The sequence below is a fragment of the Gossypium arboreum genome, chromosome 6 (genome assembly GCF_025698485.1).
Source record: "Gossypium arboreum isolate Shixiya-1 chromosome 6, ASM2569848v2, whole genome shotgun sequence".
Lineage (NCBI taxonomy): Eukaryota > Viridiplantae > Streptophyta > Magnoliopsida > Malvales > Malvaceae > Gossypium > Gossypium arboreum.
Window position 1 is genome coordinate 14,989,148 of NC_069075.1, and position 19,662 is coordinate 15,008,809.

Sequence of the window (19,662 nt, forward strand, 5' to 3'; positions counted from 1 at the left end):
AATCCGTGCATGTATATATTTCTGGTTATGTGTATGATGTTTGTATGTTTGCATGCTTAATTCTGATGGGTTACACACTAAGTTTTCATAAACTCACATCTGTTTGTTTTTCTGTCAGGTAATCCTCAGTCTTAGGTGGATCGGTGCGGTAGAGACTCAACGGTGACCACTATTCTGTTAAACAGTTTTAAATTCCTTTATGGTTTATCTTTATTTTGGGGTTCCTTTTGAGAGTTGTAAATTTTAAGGACTATCTGGACTGTTTTGTTTTTAACTGGTTATTTTTGGAACATTTGATTATTTATTTATTATGATAAAATGTTTTATTAAAAACGAAGGTTTTTAAGCAACAATGGCTTTTCCTAAAAACACGACTGTGATTTCGAATCTAAACGAATAAAGCTTCCATTGTAAATAAGAGTTTTGGCAAATTAACTAATTAATTAATGTTTTTAATAATTTATAAATGTTTGCAGGTCATGATATGTGAATGGTTTATTAAGTCGATTCTGTTTTCAAAAACCCCTACCTTGTGATACTTCTAGACACGGCCATAACATTTAGGTCGGGTTTGGGGTGTTACATTTAGTGGTATCAGAGTCAGGTTGCAAAATTCACCTGTAAATTTTGGGTTCCAAAATTTTGTTTTAGAAAGCACTGGATTTAAAAATGATTTGAATAATTAAGGAAGTATGTGGTTCACCGAGTCTCCGGCGCCGATCTTGTAAGTATCTCTATACTTAGTTAAACTGTTCTGAAACACTATAGTTAGTATCTTTCGAAATTGTATTGAGGTAGCTAGAAAACTGAAACTTCTGAAAATACTTCTGAACTCCTGATAAATTGTGCATAGAATATCTGCTAATAAATAATGAAATTGATGCATAAATTTTTTAATGTAGATAAAACTCGAATTAGACAATAAGTGCTCGTGGGATTCGTGGACATGGTATTCGAGGCCAAGATAGAGGCAGTAGGGGGCTCAAGTTGAGTCCTCATCTTTGGGTAGTATGCCAAATCTGGATATGAGTGAGACACCAGTATCGCCTACTACTGAGACTGGGTCTCAAAGTCGCTCGGCTGTAGACGACGCACTGTCCTAAGCCATGCTGAGGATTTTAGAGAGGGTCGCTAGACCCAATTCTAGAGTTGGGGCCGAGGGTCGGTAATTGAACGACTCTGATCAATGGTGCTGAATTATTTAGTGGTGTCATTAGAGTCACCCCTAGTGTGGCCAAGTATTGGTTGGAGGTCACAGAGAGAATTATGGATGATCTAGACTGCACTCCTGAGCAAAAACTGAAGGGTGCAATCTTTCTGCTCCACGATAAAGCTTATCAATAGTGGCTGACAATTGAGGAGGGTACTCAGCCTAAGCGTCTGACTTGAGACTTCTTTAAGACCACTTTTTAGAGCAAGTATGTGGGAGCGAGCTATGTGGATGCTCGTAGGCGTGAGTTTATGAATCTCACACAAGGCGATATGTCAATGGCCGAGTATGAGGACGAGTTTCTGAGGTTGAGCCGCTACGCTTGAGGCATGGTAGCATCAGAGTACGAGAGATGTGTCCGTTTTGAGGATGATCTGAGGGACAGTTTGAGAGTACTGATTACTCCGCAAAGGGAGTGTGAGTTCGCGGTATTGGTAGCGAAGACAAAGATTGTTGAGGATGTTAAGCGCGTGGAGTGCTAGAACAGGGACAGAGATAGGGGTAAGAATAAGGGGGATTTGGAGCCATTGAGTTCTATGCCGAGGCCTAAAAAAAGGCCAGATCTGATGGGCCAGTTAGAGTGGGGGCTCATATTACTTCAGCTAGGTTGCAGCTATATGGTGATTGTGGTAGGCGCCATCCAGACAAGTGTTGGAGGAGGACTGGGGCCTGTTTGAGGTGTAGATCTTTAGAGCACTGTATTAGAGACTGTCTATAACGGGTGGATCAGACGCAGGCTCTGGGTTTTGTGTAGCTTTAGAAGGCAGTTCAGCAGCTACCTAGGAGCCGTGGAGTGGCTAGGGGTGGTAATGGTTTGGGCCATGGATAGAGGGCATCGAGCAGAGGTGCTGTTCAGACCGAGGCGAGGCAGCCTACACTAGTTTATGCTGCACGATGTTGAGAGGATAGTGTAACAGCCTGAAAATTTCTACAGTAAGATATTATCCTTAATATAGTAAAATAAGGAAATAAAGTGACAAGGAGAAAAATTGAGTTATGTCACTGGGAAGTATATTATGACATATTGATTCAAAAAAGGACTAAATTGTAAAAGTGAGAAAAGTTTTGTGACCCAAGAGTAAATACTCAAAATTTAAGGGATTAAAGTGTAAATATGAAAAATTTGAAGGACTAATAGTGCAAATATTTTAAGGGTGGAATGATCTAGAAACCATGGAAAATTGATGAATTAGGACCAAATTGAATAGGTGAAGAATTATGAGGGACTAAATTGCAATTTTACCAAATTAAGTGATGACTCAAGAATGAAATTTTAAAAGATCACAAAGGGAAAAATGGTCAATTGGAAGAGAGAGAAATCTAAAAAGTAATGATGATGTTGGTGATATTTTATAATTATTTAATTAGATAATTATTATTTATTTAATATTTTAATAAGATATTTTATTATTTTATTTAGTCTATATATATATGTGGGTGTGTGGAAAACACACACACACACACACACACCATCCATCATCTTTCCCATGCACTAACATGTGAGGAAGAGAGAAAGAAAGAAAGTTTGCTTTCTTTACAATTTGGTCATTCTACCAAAAATTCACCATTTTCACCCAAAAATCAAAAAAATTTCCATAGCTACCAAGAGAGAAAAATGTTAAGGAGACTATGGGAAGTTAGAATATCAAGTTGGATTCAAGAAAAGGAAGCTGAAGAAGAGAGAAAATCAAGTTAAAGATTGAAATCAATGGAACAAGGTAAGAACGTTAAGATTTCAATACATTTTAAGATTAATATTATTGAAAAAACATGGAATTGATGTTAAATAGAGTTTTCTTATATATGGTCTTATGTTCTTGATATGTTAGTGAAGAAAAAAATAAGAGAAAGTAATGAGAAATAGTGTAGAGAAAGAAAATAAGGGTGTTATAAACATGGTAAATAAACATCTTGCATTAAAATAGTTTTGGATAGCGGTAGTAGGCTAAATTTGAAAAATCACCATAAATTTTGGAAATCTAATTAGAGGATGAAAAAAATATGGAATTAAATCTTTTTGAGTCTGGTTTCTTATAAAAGAAATGGTGTAAGCAATGGAATCTTAAATTGTGAGATATAATAAATTTAGTTAGACAAGGTCAGAATGATTTTCGGTTCCCCTATTCTAAATTTGGAAATTCATCACAAATTGGATAAAAATAATTAGGTTCTTAAAGTTATATATTTAAAATACTGAATGAGTCTATTTTTAATAAAAATAAATGAGAACATCATCCAAATCCTGTACAATGAGATAATTAATTTTTAGTAAAGAAGGGTCAGAACTATCAGATAGAAGAATAAGGGTGACTTTAAAGAATAAACTATACTTATTGGCTAAACCAAAAATTCTAAAAATTTTATGGTAAGAAGATATGTAAGTATAGTTTCATAAAAAATTAGTGGATCTTAAGTTCGAGTTCTGAAGCTCAAGATATAAATAATTTAGTTACTATGACGCAAATGGATAGTTTTGAATATACATATAAATAAATAATGAAATTATTGATAATGTTACCTATAGCATGTTATATAAATATAGGATGTGGAATGGAGAGGAGGAGAAGGAAAATATGTATGAATTTTCAACTAGCATGGCTAATTTGCATGTTTTAGGCTCAGGACTAAATTGAATAAAAGTAAAACTTTATGGGCAATTTTGTAAAAATGTTAGAAATGACCAATTTGCATGAAATGGATTATTTTATTATTTAAAATTGTAAAATTGAATGAAATTATTAACTTAATTCAAGATCGGGGAAAAACATGTTTTAAGGATTAAATTGAAAAGTGTTGAAATTATGGAAAATTCTGATATTTTATAGAATTCATGGGTTGTTATCAATTTGTATGAGAATAACGGCTGGAAATAAGGATTAAATTGCAAGAATTTTATTTTTTTGAGCCTAAGGATGAAATTGTCATTAATTAAAAGTTTAGGGACAAAATGGTAATTTTGTTTAGAGCATTATTTCAATGTATTAGAACATGAAATAAATGAAAACGACAATCAAATTTATTTATAAAGATCCAGATGACTCGAATACGAGACTTGAACGTGGAAAAGAAAAGATATCAGATTAATGAAATTATAAACATGAACAAGCAACGAGGTAAGTTAGTATAACTTGAATTGTATTTTTAAATGCATGAAATATCGATATAATGAATTATCTGATTTATGTGTATGAAGAAATGGAAAGAGAATGATATTTATCATGACATGTAAATATGTGATTATCTTTGATACGTTGATACAAGGAAATTAAGTATATTGAGATGAGTAATAAATTCAAGTAAAACATGTCGAGAAAAATAAGTACGTTTAAGGGACAATATATTTGCTTTTAATTGGTTCCAAATATGAAGGTTAGGTGAAATAAAATATCTGATAAATAAATTGGTAACTCTGGTAATGCTCCGTAACTCTATTCTGGTGATGGATTCGGGTTAGGGGCGTTACAGATAGAGATGCTCCTGATGTGATTACTGGTACGTTTCTTATATTTGATGTACTTTATACTGCTTTAATAGACATAGGTTCCACACATTCCTACGTAGCTAGTACTGTATTTGAAACCTTAGGGGTTACTGCTGATAGTACTACTAGTAAGGTTATTGTACTGAGTCTGTTCGGGTTAGTAAACTTTATAGAGACGTTCCATTAGTGGTGCAATGAGAGATATTTTCGGCAAATCTGATAGAACTTCCGTTTGGGGAGTTCGATTAATTCTGGGTATTGACTAGTTGGTGGAGCACCGAGTTAGTTTGGACTCCGCATCTAAGAGGGTCATTCTGAGGATGAAGGATGATAGGGAGGTAGTTGTGATTGGTGATCGTCGAGACTATCTGTCCAATGTGATCTTCGTGCTTATGGCTGAAAAACTAGTTCAGAAAAGATGTGAGGCGTACTTGGCTTACGTCAGTGTTTCTGATTTTAGGGGTTCTTCTATTGGGATATCAGAACAGTGAGGGACTTTTTAGATGTTTTCTTTAAGGAGTTACCGGGTTTACCTTTTGAATCAAGAGGTTGAGTTTGGGATTGAGCTTCTTTCGAGTACAACTTTGCTGTCCATCGCTCATTACCGAATGGCACCGAAAGAGCTTATGGAGCTTAAGGCACATCTACAAGAACTTTTAGATCGTGGCTTCATCCATCCTAGTGTGTCTCCGTGGGGAGCAGTGGTTCTATTTGTGAAGAAAAAAGATGGGACCATGAGGATGTGCATCGATTATCGGCAACTGATTAAGTTGACCGTGAAGAATAAGCATCCGCTTTCGAGGATCGACGACCTATTTGATTAGTTTTGAGAGGTCTCTGCTTTCTCCAAGATTGATCTTTGAACTGGGTATCATCAGTTGAGGGTTAAGGAAGCTGATGTGCATAAGACTGCATTTAGGACTAGTTATGGACACTACGAGCTCCTAGTTATGCCTTTTGGTCTAATAAATGCTCTAGCTGCAGTTATGGATTTGATGAACCGAGTGTTTCAGCCTTTTTTGGATTAGTTCGTCGTGGTTTTCATCGATGATATTCTGGTTTATTTTAAGATGGAGGATGAGCATAATGAGCATCTCAGTGTAGTGCTTCAGATTTTTTGTGAGAAGAAGCTTTACGCTAAGCTAAGCAACTGTGAGTTCTGGTTGCGTGCAGTGACTTTTCTGGGGCACATGGTTCCTGCTGAGGGGATTCGAGTTGATCCTTGAAAGATCGAGGCTGTGCTTGATTGGAAACAGCCTAAGAACATGTCTAAGATCTGTAGCTTTCTGGGTTTGGCAGGATACTATTGATGCTTTGTTGAGGGATTTTCTCTGATTACAACTCCTCTTACTAAATTTATGTGTAAGAGTGTGTCGTTTTTCTGGACGGATGCGCAGCAATCAAGCTTTGAGAAGCTCAAGTCTGTTCTGACTCATGCTCCTATTTTGATACAGTCTGAATCCAATAAGGAGTTTGTGATTTATAGTGATGCATTGCACGTTGGTTTGGGATGTATTCTGATGCAGGATGGTAAGGTTGTGGCTTATGCGTCCCGTCAGCTTAAGACATATGAAGGGAACTATCTGACACATGATCTTAAGTTGGCTGTGATGGTCTTTACATTGAAAATCTGGAGGCATTATCTGTATGGTGAGAGGTTTATCATCTATACCAATCACAAGATTCTCAAGTATCTCCTTACTCAGAAGGAGTTGAACCTTAGGCAGCGCCATTGGATTGAATTGCTTAAAGATTATGACTACACTATAGAGTATCACCCTGGTAAGGCCAATGTGGTGGTTGACGCTCTAAGCTGTAGAGCAATGACTGATCTGAGGGTGATGTTTGCTCACCCTAGTCATTTGATGATGGGAGTTTGTTACCTGAGTTGCAAGTTAAGCCGACTTGGATTGATCAGATTCGGGATAAGCAGTTGGGGGATGAGTCTCTGAGCTTGCAGTTTTGAAAGATTGAGAGTGGTACTATTGTTGATTTTGGATTAAACAATGATGGTGTTCTGTGCTTTTAAGGATAGATCTGTGTACCGAATAATACTGATTTGAGGAACTTTATTCTGAGGGAGGCGCATAGTAGCCCTTATGCTACGCATCCCGGGGGTAATAAAATGTATCGCGATCTCCGTGAACTGTACTAGTGGCCGAGTTGGAAGTGTGAGGTTACCAATTTCGTTGTTTGCTGTTTGATGTGCCAAAAAATTAAGGCCGAGCACCAGTTACCTTCGGCTCTGCTACAACCCGTTAAAATTCCCTTATGGAAATGAGAACGAGTAACGATGGACTTCGTTAATGGGTTGCCCTTGACACCCACTAAGAAGGATTCTGTTTGGGTCATCGTGGATCGATTGACCAAGTCTGCTCATTTCATTCCGGTTCGAATGAACTATTCTTTGCAGAAGGTAGCGAAACTCTACATCTTTGAAATTGTAGGACTGCATGGGGTTCCGATTTCGATCATATCTGATAGAGATCCTCCTTTTACTTCTCGGTTCTAGAAGAAATTACACGAGGCTCTGGGTTCAATATTGGACTTCAGTACTATGTTCCATCCTCAGACCGATGGTCAATCTGAGAGGGTGATTTAGGTACTGAAGGACATGCTTCGAAGTTGTGTGATTGATTTCCAAATAAGTTGAGAGGATTATTTGTCGCTAGATGATTCGCCTACAATAATAGTTTCCAAGCTAGCATTGAGATGGCACGTTACGAGGCTCTGTATGGTCGTAAGTGTCGCACTCCGCTATGTTGGACTGAGTTGGGTGAGCGTCGGGTTTTGGGTCCTAAGTTGGTTTTTGAGACCGAGGATAAAGTTAGATTGATTCGGGATCCTTTAAAGGTGGCATCTAATAGGCAGAAATCGTGTGCAGATATGAGACATAATATTGAGTACTCTGTGGGAGACTTTGTTTTTCTTAAGGTTTCTCCATGGAAGAAAGTTTTGAGATTCAGTCATAAGGGCAAGCTGAACCCTAGGTTCATTGGGCCGTATCGAATTCTGAAGCATGTGGGATTGGTCGCTTATCAGTTGGAGCTACCTCCTAAGTTGGACCGTATCCATGATGTCTTTCATGTCTCAATGTTGAGGCAGTACCGTTTTGATCCATCCCATATTATTTCTGTTGAGGAGATCGAGGTTAGACCGGACTTAACGTTTAAGGAGAAACCGGTTCAGATTTTGGATCGGGATATTAATGTTCTGGGGAGGAAGTCTATCCCTTTAGTGAAAGTTCTGTGGCAAAATCATGGTACTGAAGAGGCCATGTGGGAACCTAAGGATTCGATGCGTCAACAATATCCTCATTTATTCTAATCAGGTAAATTTCAGGGTTGAAATTTCTTTTAGGGGGTAGAGTTGTAACACCTTAATTTTTTTGTATTTGATTCTGTAGAATTTTGACACAACTGAGTATTTGTTTCAGTGGTTAAGTGTTTTGGATGTGTGTGAAAGGTCTTAGGTTCAAGCTTTGGCTTTAGCAATTTTTTTTTTAAATTAAGCCTTATCCTTGACCAGTAGGCTTATATTAAATTGAATATAATTTTATATCAGAATGAGTCTGCTGGTTCAAGTAGCAAGGTGTTGGTCTATTAGAGTCCTGTGTTCGAATCCCTATGCGAACATGGGAGTTTATTTTTGTTTGTTTGATCGTTAGAGTTTCGGTACAACTAAAATTCTGGAGTGGATAGATTGAGGGGTTAGTGGGAGAGATTTGAGAGGATATGAGAGTTATTTTGATATTATTTTGTTTTTTTTATCTTTTTCAAAATTTTCTCTCTCACCTTCCAAAATTTCTCATCTGACGTTTTTTCATCTTTCCTTTGGGTTCTTTGGCGTCTTTCCTCTTCCGGTAAAACCTTTACTTCCCTTTCCTTCTTCTTCAACTTAGTGGGTGATTCTATCGTTGAACTGTGCTTCTAAGTCGTTGGATTTCTATTTGGTTGGTAAGTGAGTTTTGTTTCTGTGATTGTTGGTTTCGGATTTTGGGCGATGGCAATTTGAAGTAATCAATTAGTGTTAATTTCATTTAGGAGCAGATTGTGGAGCATTTAATTGCACCTCGTCGGTTTAGTGTGCTTTGAGGTGGTTTATCATTGGTGGTAAGTCGGTTCTGTATTGGTTCGAGTATGGAATTTGTTAAAACGATGTTAGATACTCTATTTATAGGTATTGGAAGGCTCGGGAGTGATTTCATGTCGAATTGTTACCAGATGTGTACCCGAAACACAGAAAATAAGGCTTCGACAAAAGCTGAAAAATGAAACTGCCGACAACATACCGGCGTGTGTTTGCCCGTGTGGTAGGCCGTGTGTGAGGACATAGCCGTCTGGTCAACAAAGGCATGTCGTGGGCAGCACACGGGCTAGGCCAAGTTGGGTGTGTGGATTGTTGGGCCAGGCCATGTGGACTGCATGGGCAAGGCCAATCTGGGCGTGTGGGCCCATACGGGCAAACCACACGAGCATGTGGGCTCATTTTACTGTAATTTTTCATAGGGTCACACGAGTCATCCTAATCAATTGTAGACCTACCATAGGATTGGTAAAGGTTTACTAAACCCTAAAATTATATGTTCTGTTAGACTGAGGTACTGTTCTGAGCAAGTCAATGCCATGTATATCTACTATCCTGTTATGTAAGCATGTTAAGCATGTTAAGTATGTTCTACCTGTTAATTCTGTATGTATGCTCTATATCTGATTTGGGGTGGGACTTGTATACGAGGAGGAAGTATTCTGACTGGCGTTAAACGCCTTTATTCTGACAGCTTGACTGCATATATTATCTGATATGTTTCTTAACGACATGACGTGGTGTGTAGGGATGGGTGGGTGTTTTTAACCCCACATGGTGTGATGGGATGGACGGAGATGGTGTGTAGAGGATGAGAATAGGATTTTGCATATTTGTATCTGTATCTGACTCTACTATTGTATCTGATAAGGACATGAATCCTTGTCTGTAGCTGTTTCTGGTTATGTGTATGATGTTTTTATGTTTGCATGCTTAGTTCTGATGGGTTACACACTAAGTTTTTGTAAACTCACATCTGTTTGTTTTTCTGTCAAGTAATCCTCAGTCTTAGGCGGATCGGTACAGTAAAGACTCAGCGGTGACCACTCTTCTGTTAAACTGTTTTAAATTCCTTTATGGTTTATCTTTATTTTAGGATTCCTTTTGAGAGTTGTAAATTTTGAGGATTCTCTGGTCTGTTTTGTTTTTAACTGGTTATTTTTGGAACATTTGTTTATTTATTTACTGTGCTAAAATGTTTGATTAAAAACGACGGTTTTTACGCGACAATGGCTTTTCCTAAAAACACGACTATGATTTCGAATCTAAACGAATAAAACTTCCGTTGTAAATAAGAGTTTTGGCAAATTAACTAATTAACTAATGTTTCCAATAATTTATAAATGTTTGCGAATCATGATATGCGAATGGTTTATTAAGTTGATTCCGTTTTCGAAAGCCCCTACCTTGTGACACTTCCAAACACGACCATAACGTCTAGGCCGGGTTTGGAGTGTTACAATTCGGTTAATCCGTAACACCAACTCAGTTAAGGGTTTAAACAATAGTATAAATATCGATACACAATTGATGAAGACAATAAAATGTACATAATAAAATTAAAATATATAATAAATTAAAATAAATAATTGGTTGAGTAGTAAACTTAAAATTTTACTAATTTAATTAGCACGAGTTCAAATCCAACCATACGCATATTTTTATTAGTTTTTTTTTAAATGAAAAATAAACTAAAGGACCCTTGAGTAATATTACTTATTTTAAAGACTTAATGAGAAATTTGGCTACAAACGTTTACATGTTTTGTCAAAATGGCTCTAATTGTATTTTTGAGTTTTTTTGGCATTCGACCTTTATTCTTTATTTGAAATTACCTTTTTTAACAAATTTGATAAAAGTATTGTTAAAAAATTAACGGACGATGTGAAATTTCATATGTGGAATATTTTAATGTGATATAATTTATTACTTAGATAACCCATTAAAATAATTACATGTGGAAAATAGTAAAATAAATAAATAATTCATGAAGTTAAAAAATAACTTTTAATTTAAATAAAATAAACGTAATTATTTAAAAAGGGTTTTAAAATGAATGAACGCATTCATATTTTCGATTTGATTTATTAATTATCTTTTGAAACCTATCAATAAAAAACGTATGCATTCAATTTGAAATTTCTTTTAGATAATTAAGTTTATTTTCTTTAAATTAAGAGTTATTTTTTAATTTCATGTATGATTTATTTATTTTATTATTTTCACATGTAATTATCTTGTTGGGTTACTTAAGTAATAAATTACATCTCATTAAAAATATTCCACGTAAGAAAGTCCACGTCATCCCGTTAATTTTTTAACGATATTTTCATCAAATCTGTTACAAAAAAAAGCAATTTAAAAAAAAGAACAAAGGTTGATTTCTAAAAAAGGCTCAAAAATATAATTAGAGTCATTTTGGCAAAAAATGTAAACGTTAGTAGTCAAATTTATCATTAAGCCTATTTTATATATAAAAAATATATTCATAATTTATTAAAATTAGATTGACCTGTAACACCAATTCAATATTAAAAAAATAAAATACAAATAACAATTAAAAGAAAAACCTCCCTCTCCATCTCCATCGTTGAAATTGGAAAATTAAGACTAAAAACCACTAATCAAATTTGTTAAGCTTTCAATCATGATATCTTTAAACAAGAGACATTTTGATGAATATCCAATTATTTGAATTACTATAACTGGTCAAAGAACATTAGTTTTATCTATATTTTAAAAGTTAAAAATTCTATAAGAAGAAAATGGGATACATGAACAAAATCTAGATAGAATTTTAATAATTTTATTATTTTATACTTTTAAGATTTATTAATTATTCTTTATACATTTTAATATTTCTTTTAATAAATTTTATATTTTGAATCATATATAAAATGAAATTACTGTCCAAATTCAAATAAACTTCCAATGTCCACTTGTTCATGTTCATTCTAGATGTGTATTTTTTTATTAATTTTCAGATTTTTATTTTTTAAATATATGTTGACATGGCATGCCACATGTCAGATTTTGTCAACCACATCTGTGTTCGTTAACAATTAAACCGGTTAACAACGATTTTGGTTAACGGAAAAGCTTAGTTGAGGACTCAATAGGGTGAGATTTTTTAAGGTTTAATTTCATATTCATTATTTAAAAAAAACCATAAGGTTAAATATGTAATTTTAAAAAAGATAAAGCAACATTTAGTTCTTGAACTTGACAAAACTTTCCAACTTGGTTTCTATACTTTTTTGGTCCATATTAGTCCTAAAACTTGGATTTTATAAAAAGAAATAGTCAATTTTTTAACATCATTAAGAGGTGATGCCAAGACACAATCTCAAAGTGCACAATTTAATGGAAACAAAAATTGTTAATATTATTATAAATTATCCTTATTTGCTCAAATTATAATAGTATAGACACTAAATTGCTCAATTTATCTTGAGAGGGATTAAATTACTTCTTATCTTATAGTACAAAGATCTCTTGAGTATTTATTTTAATCCTATTTGTCACATCCCAAAATTGGGTCTAAAAGTTTCAATTTAGCAAATTAGGTTTAGATGGTTTGGGCCGAGATTTGTTCTCGATACCAAAGGCTTCAGTGAGGTTTGGAAAATATTTTTCTAACAGGTTTTTAAAGAGAAACCATTTTTGAAAAGTAATTTAGAGGACTAAATTGTAAAAAGAGAATAATTGGAAGTATTCATAAAGTTATTATACCTTTGTTTTAAAATCAGCCTATTTATCCTAGAACAAAACAGAGTCACTCATGTAGTCTCCTTCAAACTCCTACTTTGACTTGAAAATCTTTTACTCACCCAAACACTTTGATAGCCTATAAAAGCAAACTCTTCTATTATGGTTCTATTCATCTTTTAAACAACAAGAACTCTCTCAATGTTTTCAAGAGCCTTCATTGATTTTCAAGTCTGTTTCTATCAAGTTTTTATAACGAGTGAACATCAGGTCACCATTCCCTAGTGCGAGGTAAGGTTTTGTTCCCTTTTGAAAACATGTTTTAAACTCAATGAAACAAAGTTCATGTTTTAGCTAAAATCGAGGTTGTTAATGGTGAAACTTGGATTTCTGAATTAAACCATTGTTTTAAAGTATTTTCCAACTTGTTTTGAAGTGGAGAAACTGATAATAAGTTATAAGGACAAGTCCATCTAATAGGTTCGTCGAATTGGCAAATTATTGGTTTAAACGAACTATGTGTGTTATGTGTTTTGTTTGATTTTTTATGTGTTTAAACGTAAGCAATATTATTCTTATTCAAGAAATCACTTTAATCCATCGAAATTCAACATTCAACCGGAACATGACAGTTTGTCCATATTTATAACTTATGACTATTTCATTATGTATATCATCTCACACATATCAACACAATCATACAATTCAATTCAAGCATATTAACATACATATTTTAAGTTATACGAACTTACCTTGAAAATGGTTCGTATTTGAATTTCAACTAATCCGAAACCTTTTGCTTTTCTCGATCTAGTTTCGTGGTTGTCTTTCTAGATCTATATGGGTAAATTTAACTATTAATCTATCACATTTCATATACATTTGCATCCTATTACATTCTAGGAAAAATTACCATTTTACCCCTATCCTTTTCAAAAATTCTCATTTCGTCTATAGGCTCGAAAAATGAAATTCATGAAATTTAACTCTCTTTCCAAGCCTAGCTGAAATTTTTATACTACATTTACAGCACATACATTTTACAAATTTCAGAATTGTCCATGGGTTTTATCACTTTTTCATTTTTGTCCTTAAATCAAGTTTTCATCAAAAATTGCTTTATAAAAGTTGTTTATCTATGAATAAATTTTCATTTTCTACCATAAATTTCTAATTTTCAGCATATTCATCCATGACCCAAATTTCATACCTTGTTAAATTTTTAAATAAGTCCTCTAAATAGAAAGATTAGACTATCCCAATTCCAAAAATATAAAAATTACTAAAAACGGGACTTGATTTCATACCTTATTAAGCTTGAAAAGTTTTCTTCCTCTCTCCTAGGGTTTCCATAGAAAAATTAGGGAAGATGATACGAAAATAGATTTTTTTTCTTTTTAATTAATTATCATCTATTAATTTTATTGATTTCCAAATTGGCCCCTACCCTTTTCTAATTTTGCCATGGATGACTCATTAAAATATCTACTAACTACTCTTTAATGGTTTAATTACCATATAAGGACCTTAAGTTTTGAATTTCATAGCTATTTGATACCTATAGCTACTAGAACCCAACTTTGCATTTTATGCAATTTAGTCCTTTCCATAATTAAACACAAAATCGGTAAAATTTTTGTATCAAAATTTTCATGTGACCTTCCTATCATGATGCCAACCATGAAATAAAATAAAATAAATTTTTATTTTTGGCTCGAATTTGTGGTCTTGAAACCCCTGTTCTGATCTAACTGAAAATGGAATGTTACATAACGCATCGCCACAAGCTATGGTAATTTTTTTTCACACGTCATGCGTGAACTTCACCTACTCCCGTTGTGTTTTTCTAATACCGTCGTTGTGCTCTCTGATCCCTTCCAACCAGTCTCCTCCGATTGGTGGTTTCTTTTGGCTAAATTTTTTTATGTGGGATCTTTTTTGGTTTTTTTGTTCTAATTTTTTTCAAGTAGATTTTTTTTGTTTTTTAGGGCATTAGATTTTTTTTAGCAGTATGTCTACAGATGAGAATCTCGTGATTCCAACTAATAATCCATCGTTGCAAATTAGTCCTATGAAGCTTGGTGGACAAAATTACCTTGCATGGTCAAGGCTCATGGCTTACAAGGATACATCACCAGTAAATCATCGTAACCTAAACTCACTAATTCAACCTTTAGTCAGTGGAATTCAACGAACTCTCTTGTTATGGCATGGCTTATCAACTCTATGGAACTCCATATTTCCAAAACGTATTTGTTGCTTAATACTGCGAAAATGATTTGGAATGCTTTTGCTTTCACCTACTCTCGTGTTGGGAATGATGCTAAATTTTTTAGATTCGTAATAAGGTCCATGGTACAAAATAGGGGAAGCTTACGATTATCAATATTTTGCTGAATTAAGTGGGTTGTGGCAGGAACTTGATTATTATCAAGATTTTCCAGCAACTTGTGCCAAGGATGCTAAAAAATTTTAGAAGATGGTGGAAAGGGAGTGTATTTTTGATTACTTGGTTGGGTTGAATACTGAGTATGATCAGATTTGGGTGTAAGTTCTTGGCAAGACTCTGTTCCCTTCTCTCTATGTAGCATACTCCTTTGTACAACAGGAGGAGATTCATCGTGTTGTTATGCTCTATAATCCACCTTTAGCGAAAACTGACCTCATTGCTAACCAAGATGCTCCGTCTGATGGTAAGTCTGCTAAGGATCACTTTATGTATGATTACTGTGGTAAGCCTCGACACACTGAAGATTCATGCTAGAAGTTGCATGGTCGTCCCACTCGAGGCCATGGTGGAAAACAAGGGGGTAATTCTTGGTCTTAGGCAAATTTATCAGACTCAATGACAACAAAGGTTAAGTCCATTTCTGCTAGAAGTTTTACTTAAAACAAAATTCAATACCATCAACGCCTCTTGTCTCAATTAGACTCTACCTTGATTGTAAAGTCTAATCATACAAAATTAGGTACTGTTTTAAATGCTCCATATACTCCTGACTCTTGGATTATTGATTCTGGTGCAAATAGACATATAACAGGGTAGAGAAAAAACTTAACTATACTACTTGTCCATCTAAAGATAGTGTACGACTAGCCGATGGGTCTCTTACTTCACCTCTAGAATAGGTTCTATTGTTTGTACTCACAATATCATTTTATCCTCTGTCCTCCATGTCCCTTAATTCTCGATTAACCTTTTATCTGTTAGTACTATCACTAAAGCCTTAAATTGTAAACTTGAATTCTTTCTCGATCATTGTGTTGAAAAACCTCTTGACAGAGAAGATGATTGGCAGTGGTAGATTGTGTGATAGCTTATATCTTCTGGATCGATCGTCCAGTATGTCTTACGCATTATTTGGAGATAATAAAAATGTCAATCGAGAGATAATTCAGTGGCATAGGCAGTTAAAATATCAAACATTTACTGTTCTTGCCAAGATGTTTCCTAATTTGTTTTTCAAGAACTCAATTAGACTTTTTAGTTTGTGGTGCTTGTGAGTTTGCTAAGCATACAAGAAACAATTATACTTTGTGTAATAAGTGAAGTACTGTTCCTTTTAAAATCATTCATTCGGATGTTTGGGACCCTACTCACTTTAATTCTTTATCTGGTAATCGTTGGTTTTTTACTTTTATTGATTGTTGCACTCGGATGACATGGGTATCTTTATTAAAGTCACAAAAGTGATTTTTCTCATGTTTTCGTTCTTTTCATAAATTGATTACTACTCAATTTAATGCTAAGGTTAAGATTTTACGAACTGGTAATGTAACCGAGTATAACTTTAATGATTATTTGGAATCATATAGGATTGTGCATCAGGCCAGTTACTTAGGTAGAAGTGCTCGGAATGGTATTGCCGAAAGAAAAAATTGGCATCTTTTGTAGGTTGCTAGATCATTTATGTTCACTATGAATCTTTCAAAGCCTTATTAGGGATGTGATTTTGGTTGCGGCTTATCTTATTAATTGGATGCCACTTCAGGTACTTGATTTTAAAAGTCCTATAGAAACCTTAAAAGGCAAGATAGATTACCCAGTTTCACCGAAGTTCATTGGTTGTGTTTGTCATAAATCTTGAAAATATTTATATTCCATGCCTTTAGATCTAGATAATTTTCTATACTTAGGTACATTTACTTATATTTTAGGACACTCCATTAGTATTTTTCTTATTTTAGCATTACATTAGGAACTTAGACTGTACTTAAATGTTAGTTATCTTTAAATTGCTTCTGTAAAGGTAGTGTATGGTGGTGGATTGACAGATGTAGGATAATGAACAAGAAGTAAATGAGTGAAGGTTTGCTAGGGCAAAGAGTTGCACAGTTTGTCAACATGAATTTCATGGCAATACTGAGAAGATGTCCAGTCAGCACTCAAAGTGTACCGATCTTAGGCCCAGTTGAACATGGACCAGGTATATCTACCTGAAAAAGAGGGAAGAAAATCTTGGGCTGTTGGATTTACCCTAGGGAAAACAATTATAAAAGCCAAAAGAGGAAACCCTAAAATGGGCAGGAAAAATAAAAAGAGAAAAATAATGATCCTTAGGCAAAACAATAGAGGGTAGTAGTGAATTAGAGACGGGAAGAGGAATACGAAGGCAGTCCCTCTTAGCCACCACAAGACACTGCATTGTTGGAGTGTAGGCTAGATAAGCGGAAGCTATTTTTCTAAAGTTCTTTCGTTTCTTCTTAATTACTCTTTGTGAATTGATTTGATGAAAACGATGTTGGATGATACTTTGGATTTGAATTTTAATTGCCAACCCATATTATCATCCAAAGAAAATAGGGCTAGGATTACTTGATGAAACTCTTATTTTCTTTAATGACTGAAGCGTAGATCTGTTTTAATACACTATTTCGTTCAATGGTTTTTTACAAAATTGCATGTTTGCAAACTCTAAACATAGATGGATGTCCTGCATGTTCATTAAATTAATCTAATTCTGACAAGGTTAGGTTAATGAGACAAAAATTGAAAGATATGAGCAAGTGTTCAACCGAATACTTGTATCAGTCTCTAAACATAAAGTAGCGTTCATACAGAAAGAAAAAAACAGTACAAGGTACCATGCTAAAGGCCTACAGACATATATCGCTTAAGGCATGGTAACTTGAGGTCTTGTTCTCGAAAGAACCACACCATTTTATAACTCTTCTGAGCAGTAGATTGAATATGGTATTGCCTAGGCATTACTATCAGTAAGGGCATATTCTTAGTAATCCCAACCTTTCAGATTATCATCGTATACCCGCTATCCTTTGCCGTAGTATCTTCACCATAGCATTTTTAGTTCTTTACTTGTTCATTTGCATATTATTCACGTAATTATTCTCAAATTTTCCATTGCATTCTTACACTTGTCTTGTTATGGAAATTTCCATTATTTATCAAATACACATATTGCACACATCACCATTCCTTCAAATTACATCTTCATTCTTATCATTATTTTTGTCATAACATTAATCATACGTTACTCTAATAACTCGACCAAATTATACCGTTCTAATCCCTGTGGAGACGATCTCACTTATCACTTTGTTACTTTTGCTGAGTGTATACTTGCACAGTTCGCACATCATATTCACAAGCAATAAGTTTTTGGCGTCGTTGTCGAGGATTAATAATTGGTGAAATTTGGTTTTATTATTTTCTTTTATTTTCTTAGTTTTAGCTAACTTAGTTGTATTTAATTATCGCAAGGTTGCCATCAATGAATGAGTAGAAGCATTCCTGTTAACGAAGAGTATCCTTTTAACCCAAAAAATTAAAGAACCTTGAAAAAGAGCCGAAAAGTGTTACATAATACGGCTAGGGAAGGGAATGGTCCTGGTCTAAATGATGATCCAATTGGTCGAGGTTACTCCTCCTATTCATCGTGTGATAGATGATCCAGATTAACCAATTTGGGAACATGTTCCAATTTTGGATGATTTGAATCCAAGAATACTCAGCAATTTAAGCTGAAACCGGTAATGTTTCAGATGTTGCAAACACTAGGACAGTTAGGTGGTGTAACAGCCCGATTTAGACCCTAATCAGAACGGTAATTTCAAGACCACGAATCCGAGTCAGAAAAATATTTAAAAATTATTTTCTGTGTTTATTTTGTATGAATTTATATCTGTGAAATTTTCGTGATTTAATTTTGTCGTTTGAGTGTCCGACTTAATAAAAGGACTTAATCGCGTAAATAGAAAATTTGATAGTTTAAAGTATAAGGGTCAAAAAGTTAGTGGCTTTTTAAATTGAGGCATTCATGTTGTAAATAGCCCATAATTTTTTTAGTGGACGGTAATGGGTTATATTATAATGTTTTGGTATGAATTAATTAAGGTTATTTTTGTAAACTAATATTATAAACTATTATAATAAAACATATATAATATAAAACATAAAATAAAGTTTACATACTAGTTATATTTGTTCTTCATTTGCCGAAACTAAACAAAACTAAAAAGAAAGAACACAAGGCTAGGGTTCGGCCAATTTGGAGCTTAATTAAGGTATGAGTTTAGCTCGATTCTCGATAAATTCTACGTTTTTGAGATCGTTGCTTAGAAATCTTCAAGACCCATACTTTAATTTTTGATTTTGAGGAATATTTTGAGTTGTGCCATTGTTGATAACTTGTGATTTTTGTTGTTTGATGATGAAAAATGAAAGATATGTTTTAGATTAACATATTTTGTATTGGAGTTTTTGATGATTTTGAGTAATTAGGGCTTAATTACAAAAAATAAAAATTTAAGGGACTAAAATGTGAAATAAATTGAATATATGGACTTCTTTGAGAGTGGGTAAAATTCAGCCCAACATAAGTATAGAGAAATTTAGTGTATTTTGTGTTTTGTGCAATAGGGATTAAATTGTAAAAATTGTAAGTGTCAGGGGTAAAATGGTAATTTACCTATTTATGTGTTTTTAGACTAAATTGAATGAAAATATTTTTGAACGACCTTAATTTGAATATGTTTAGATCAAGAACTAAAGAAATCGGACTTGGACTGGGGAAAGTCAAAAGTTGTCGACTAGTCGATTAAATGCAAACTTTTAGTTGTCCGAGGTAAGTTTATAAGCAAATAAATATCGTAATTTTAAATATATGTGAATGTATAATGCTGATTTTGAATTTTATGAATTTGTATAAGTAATAGC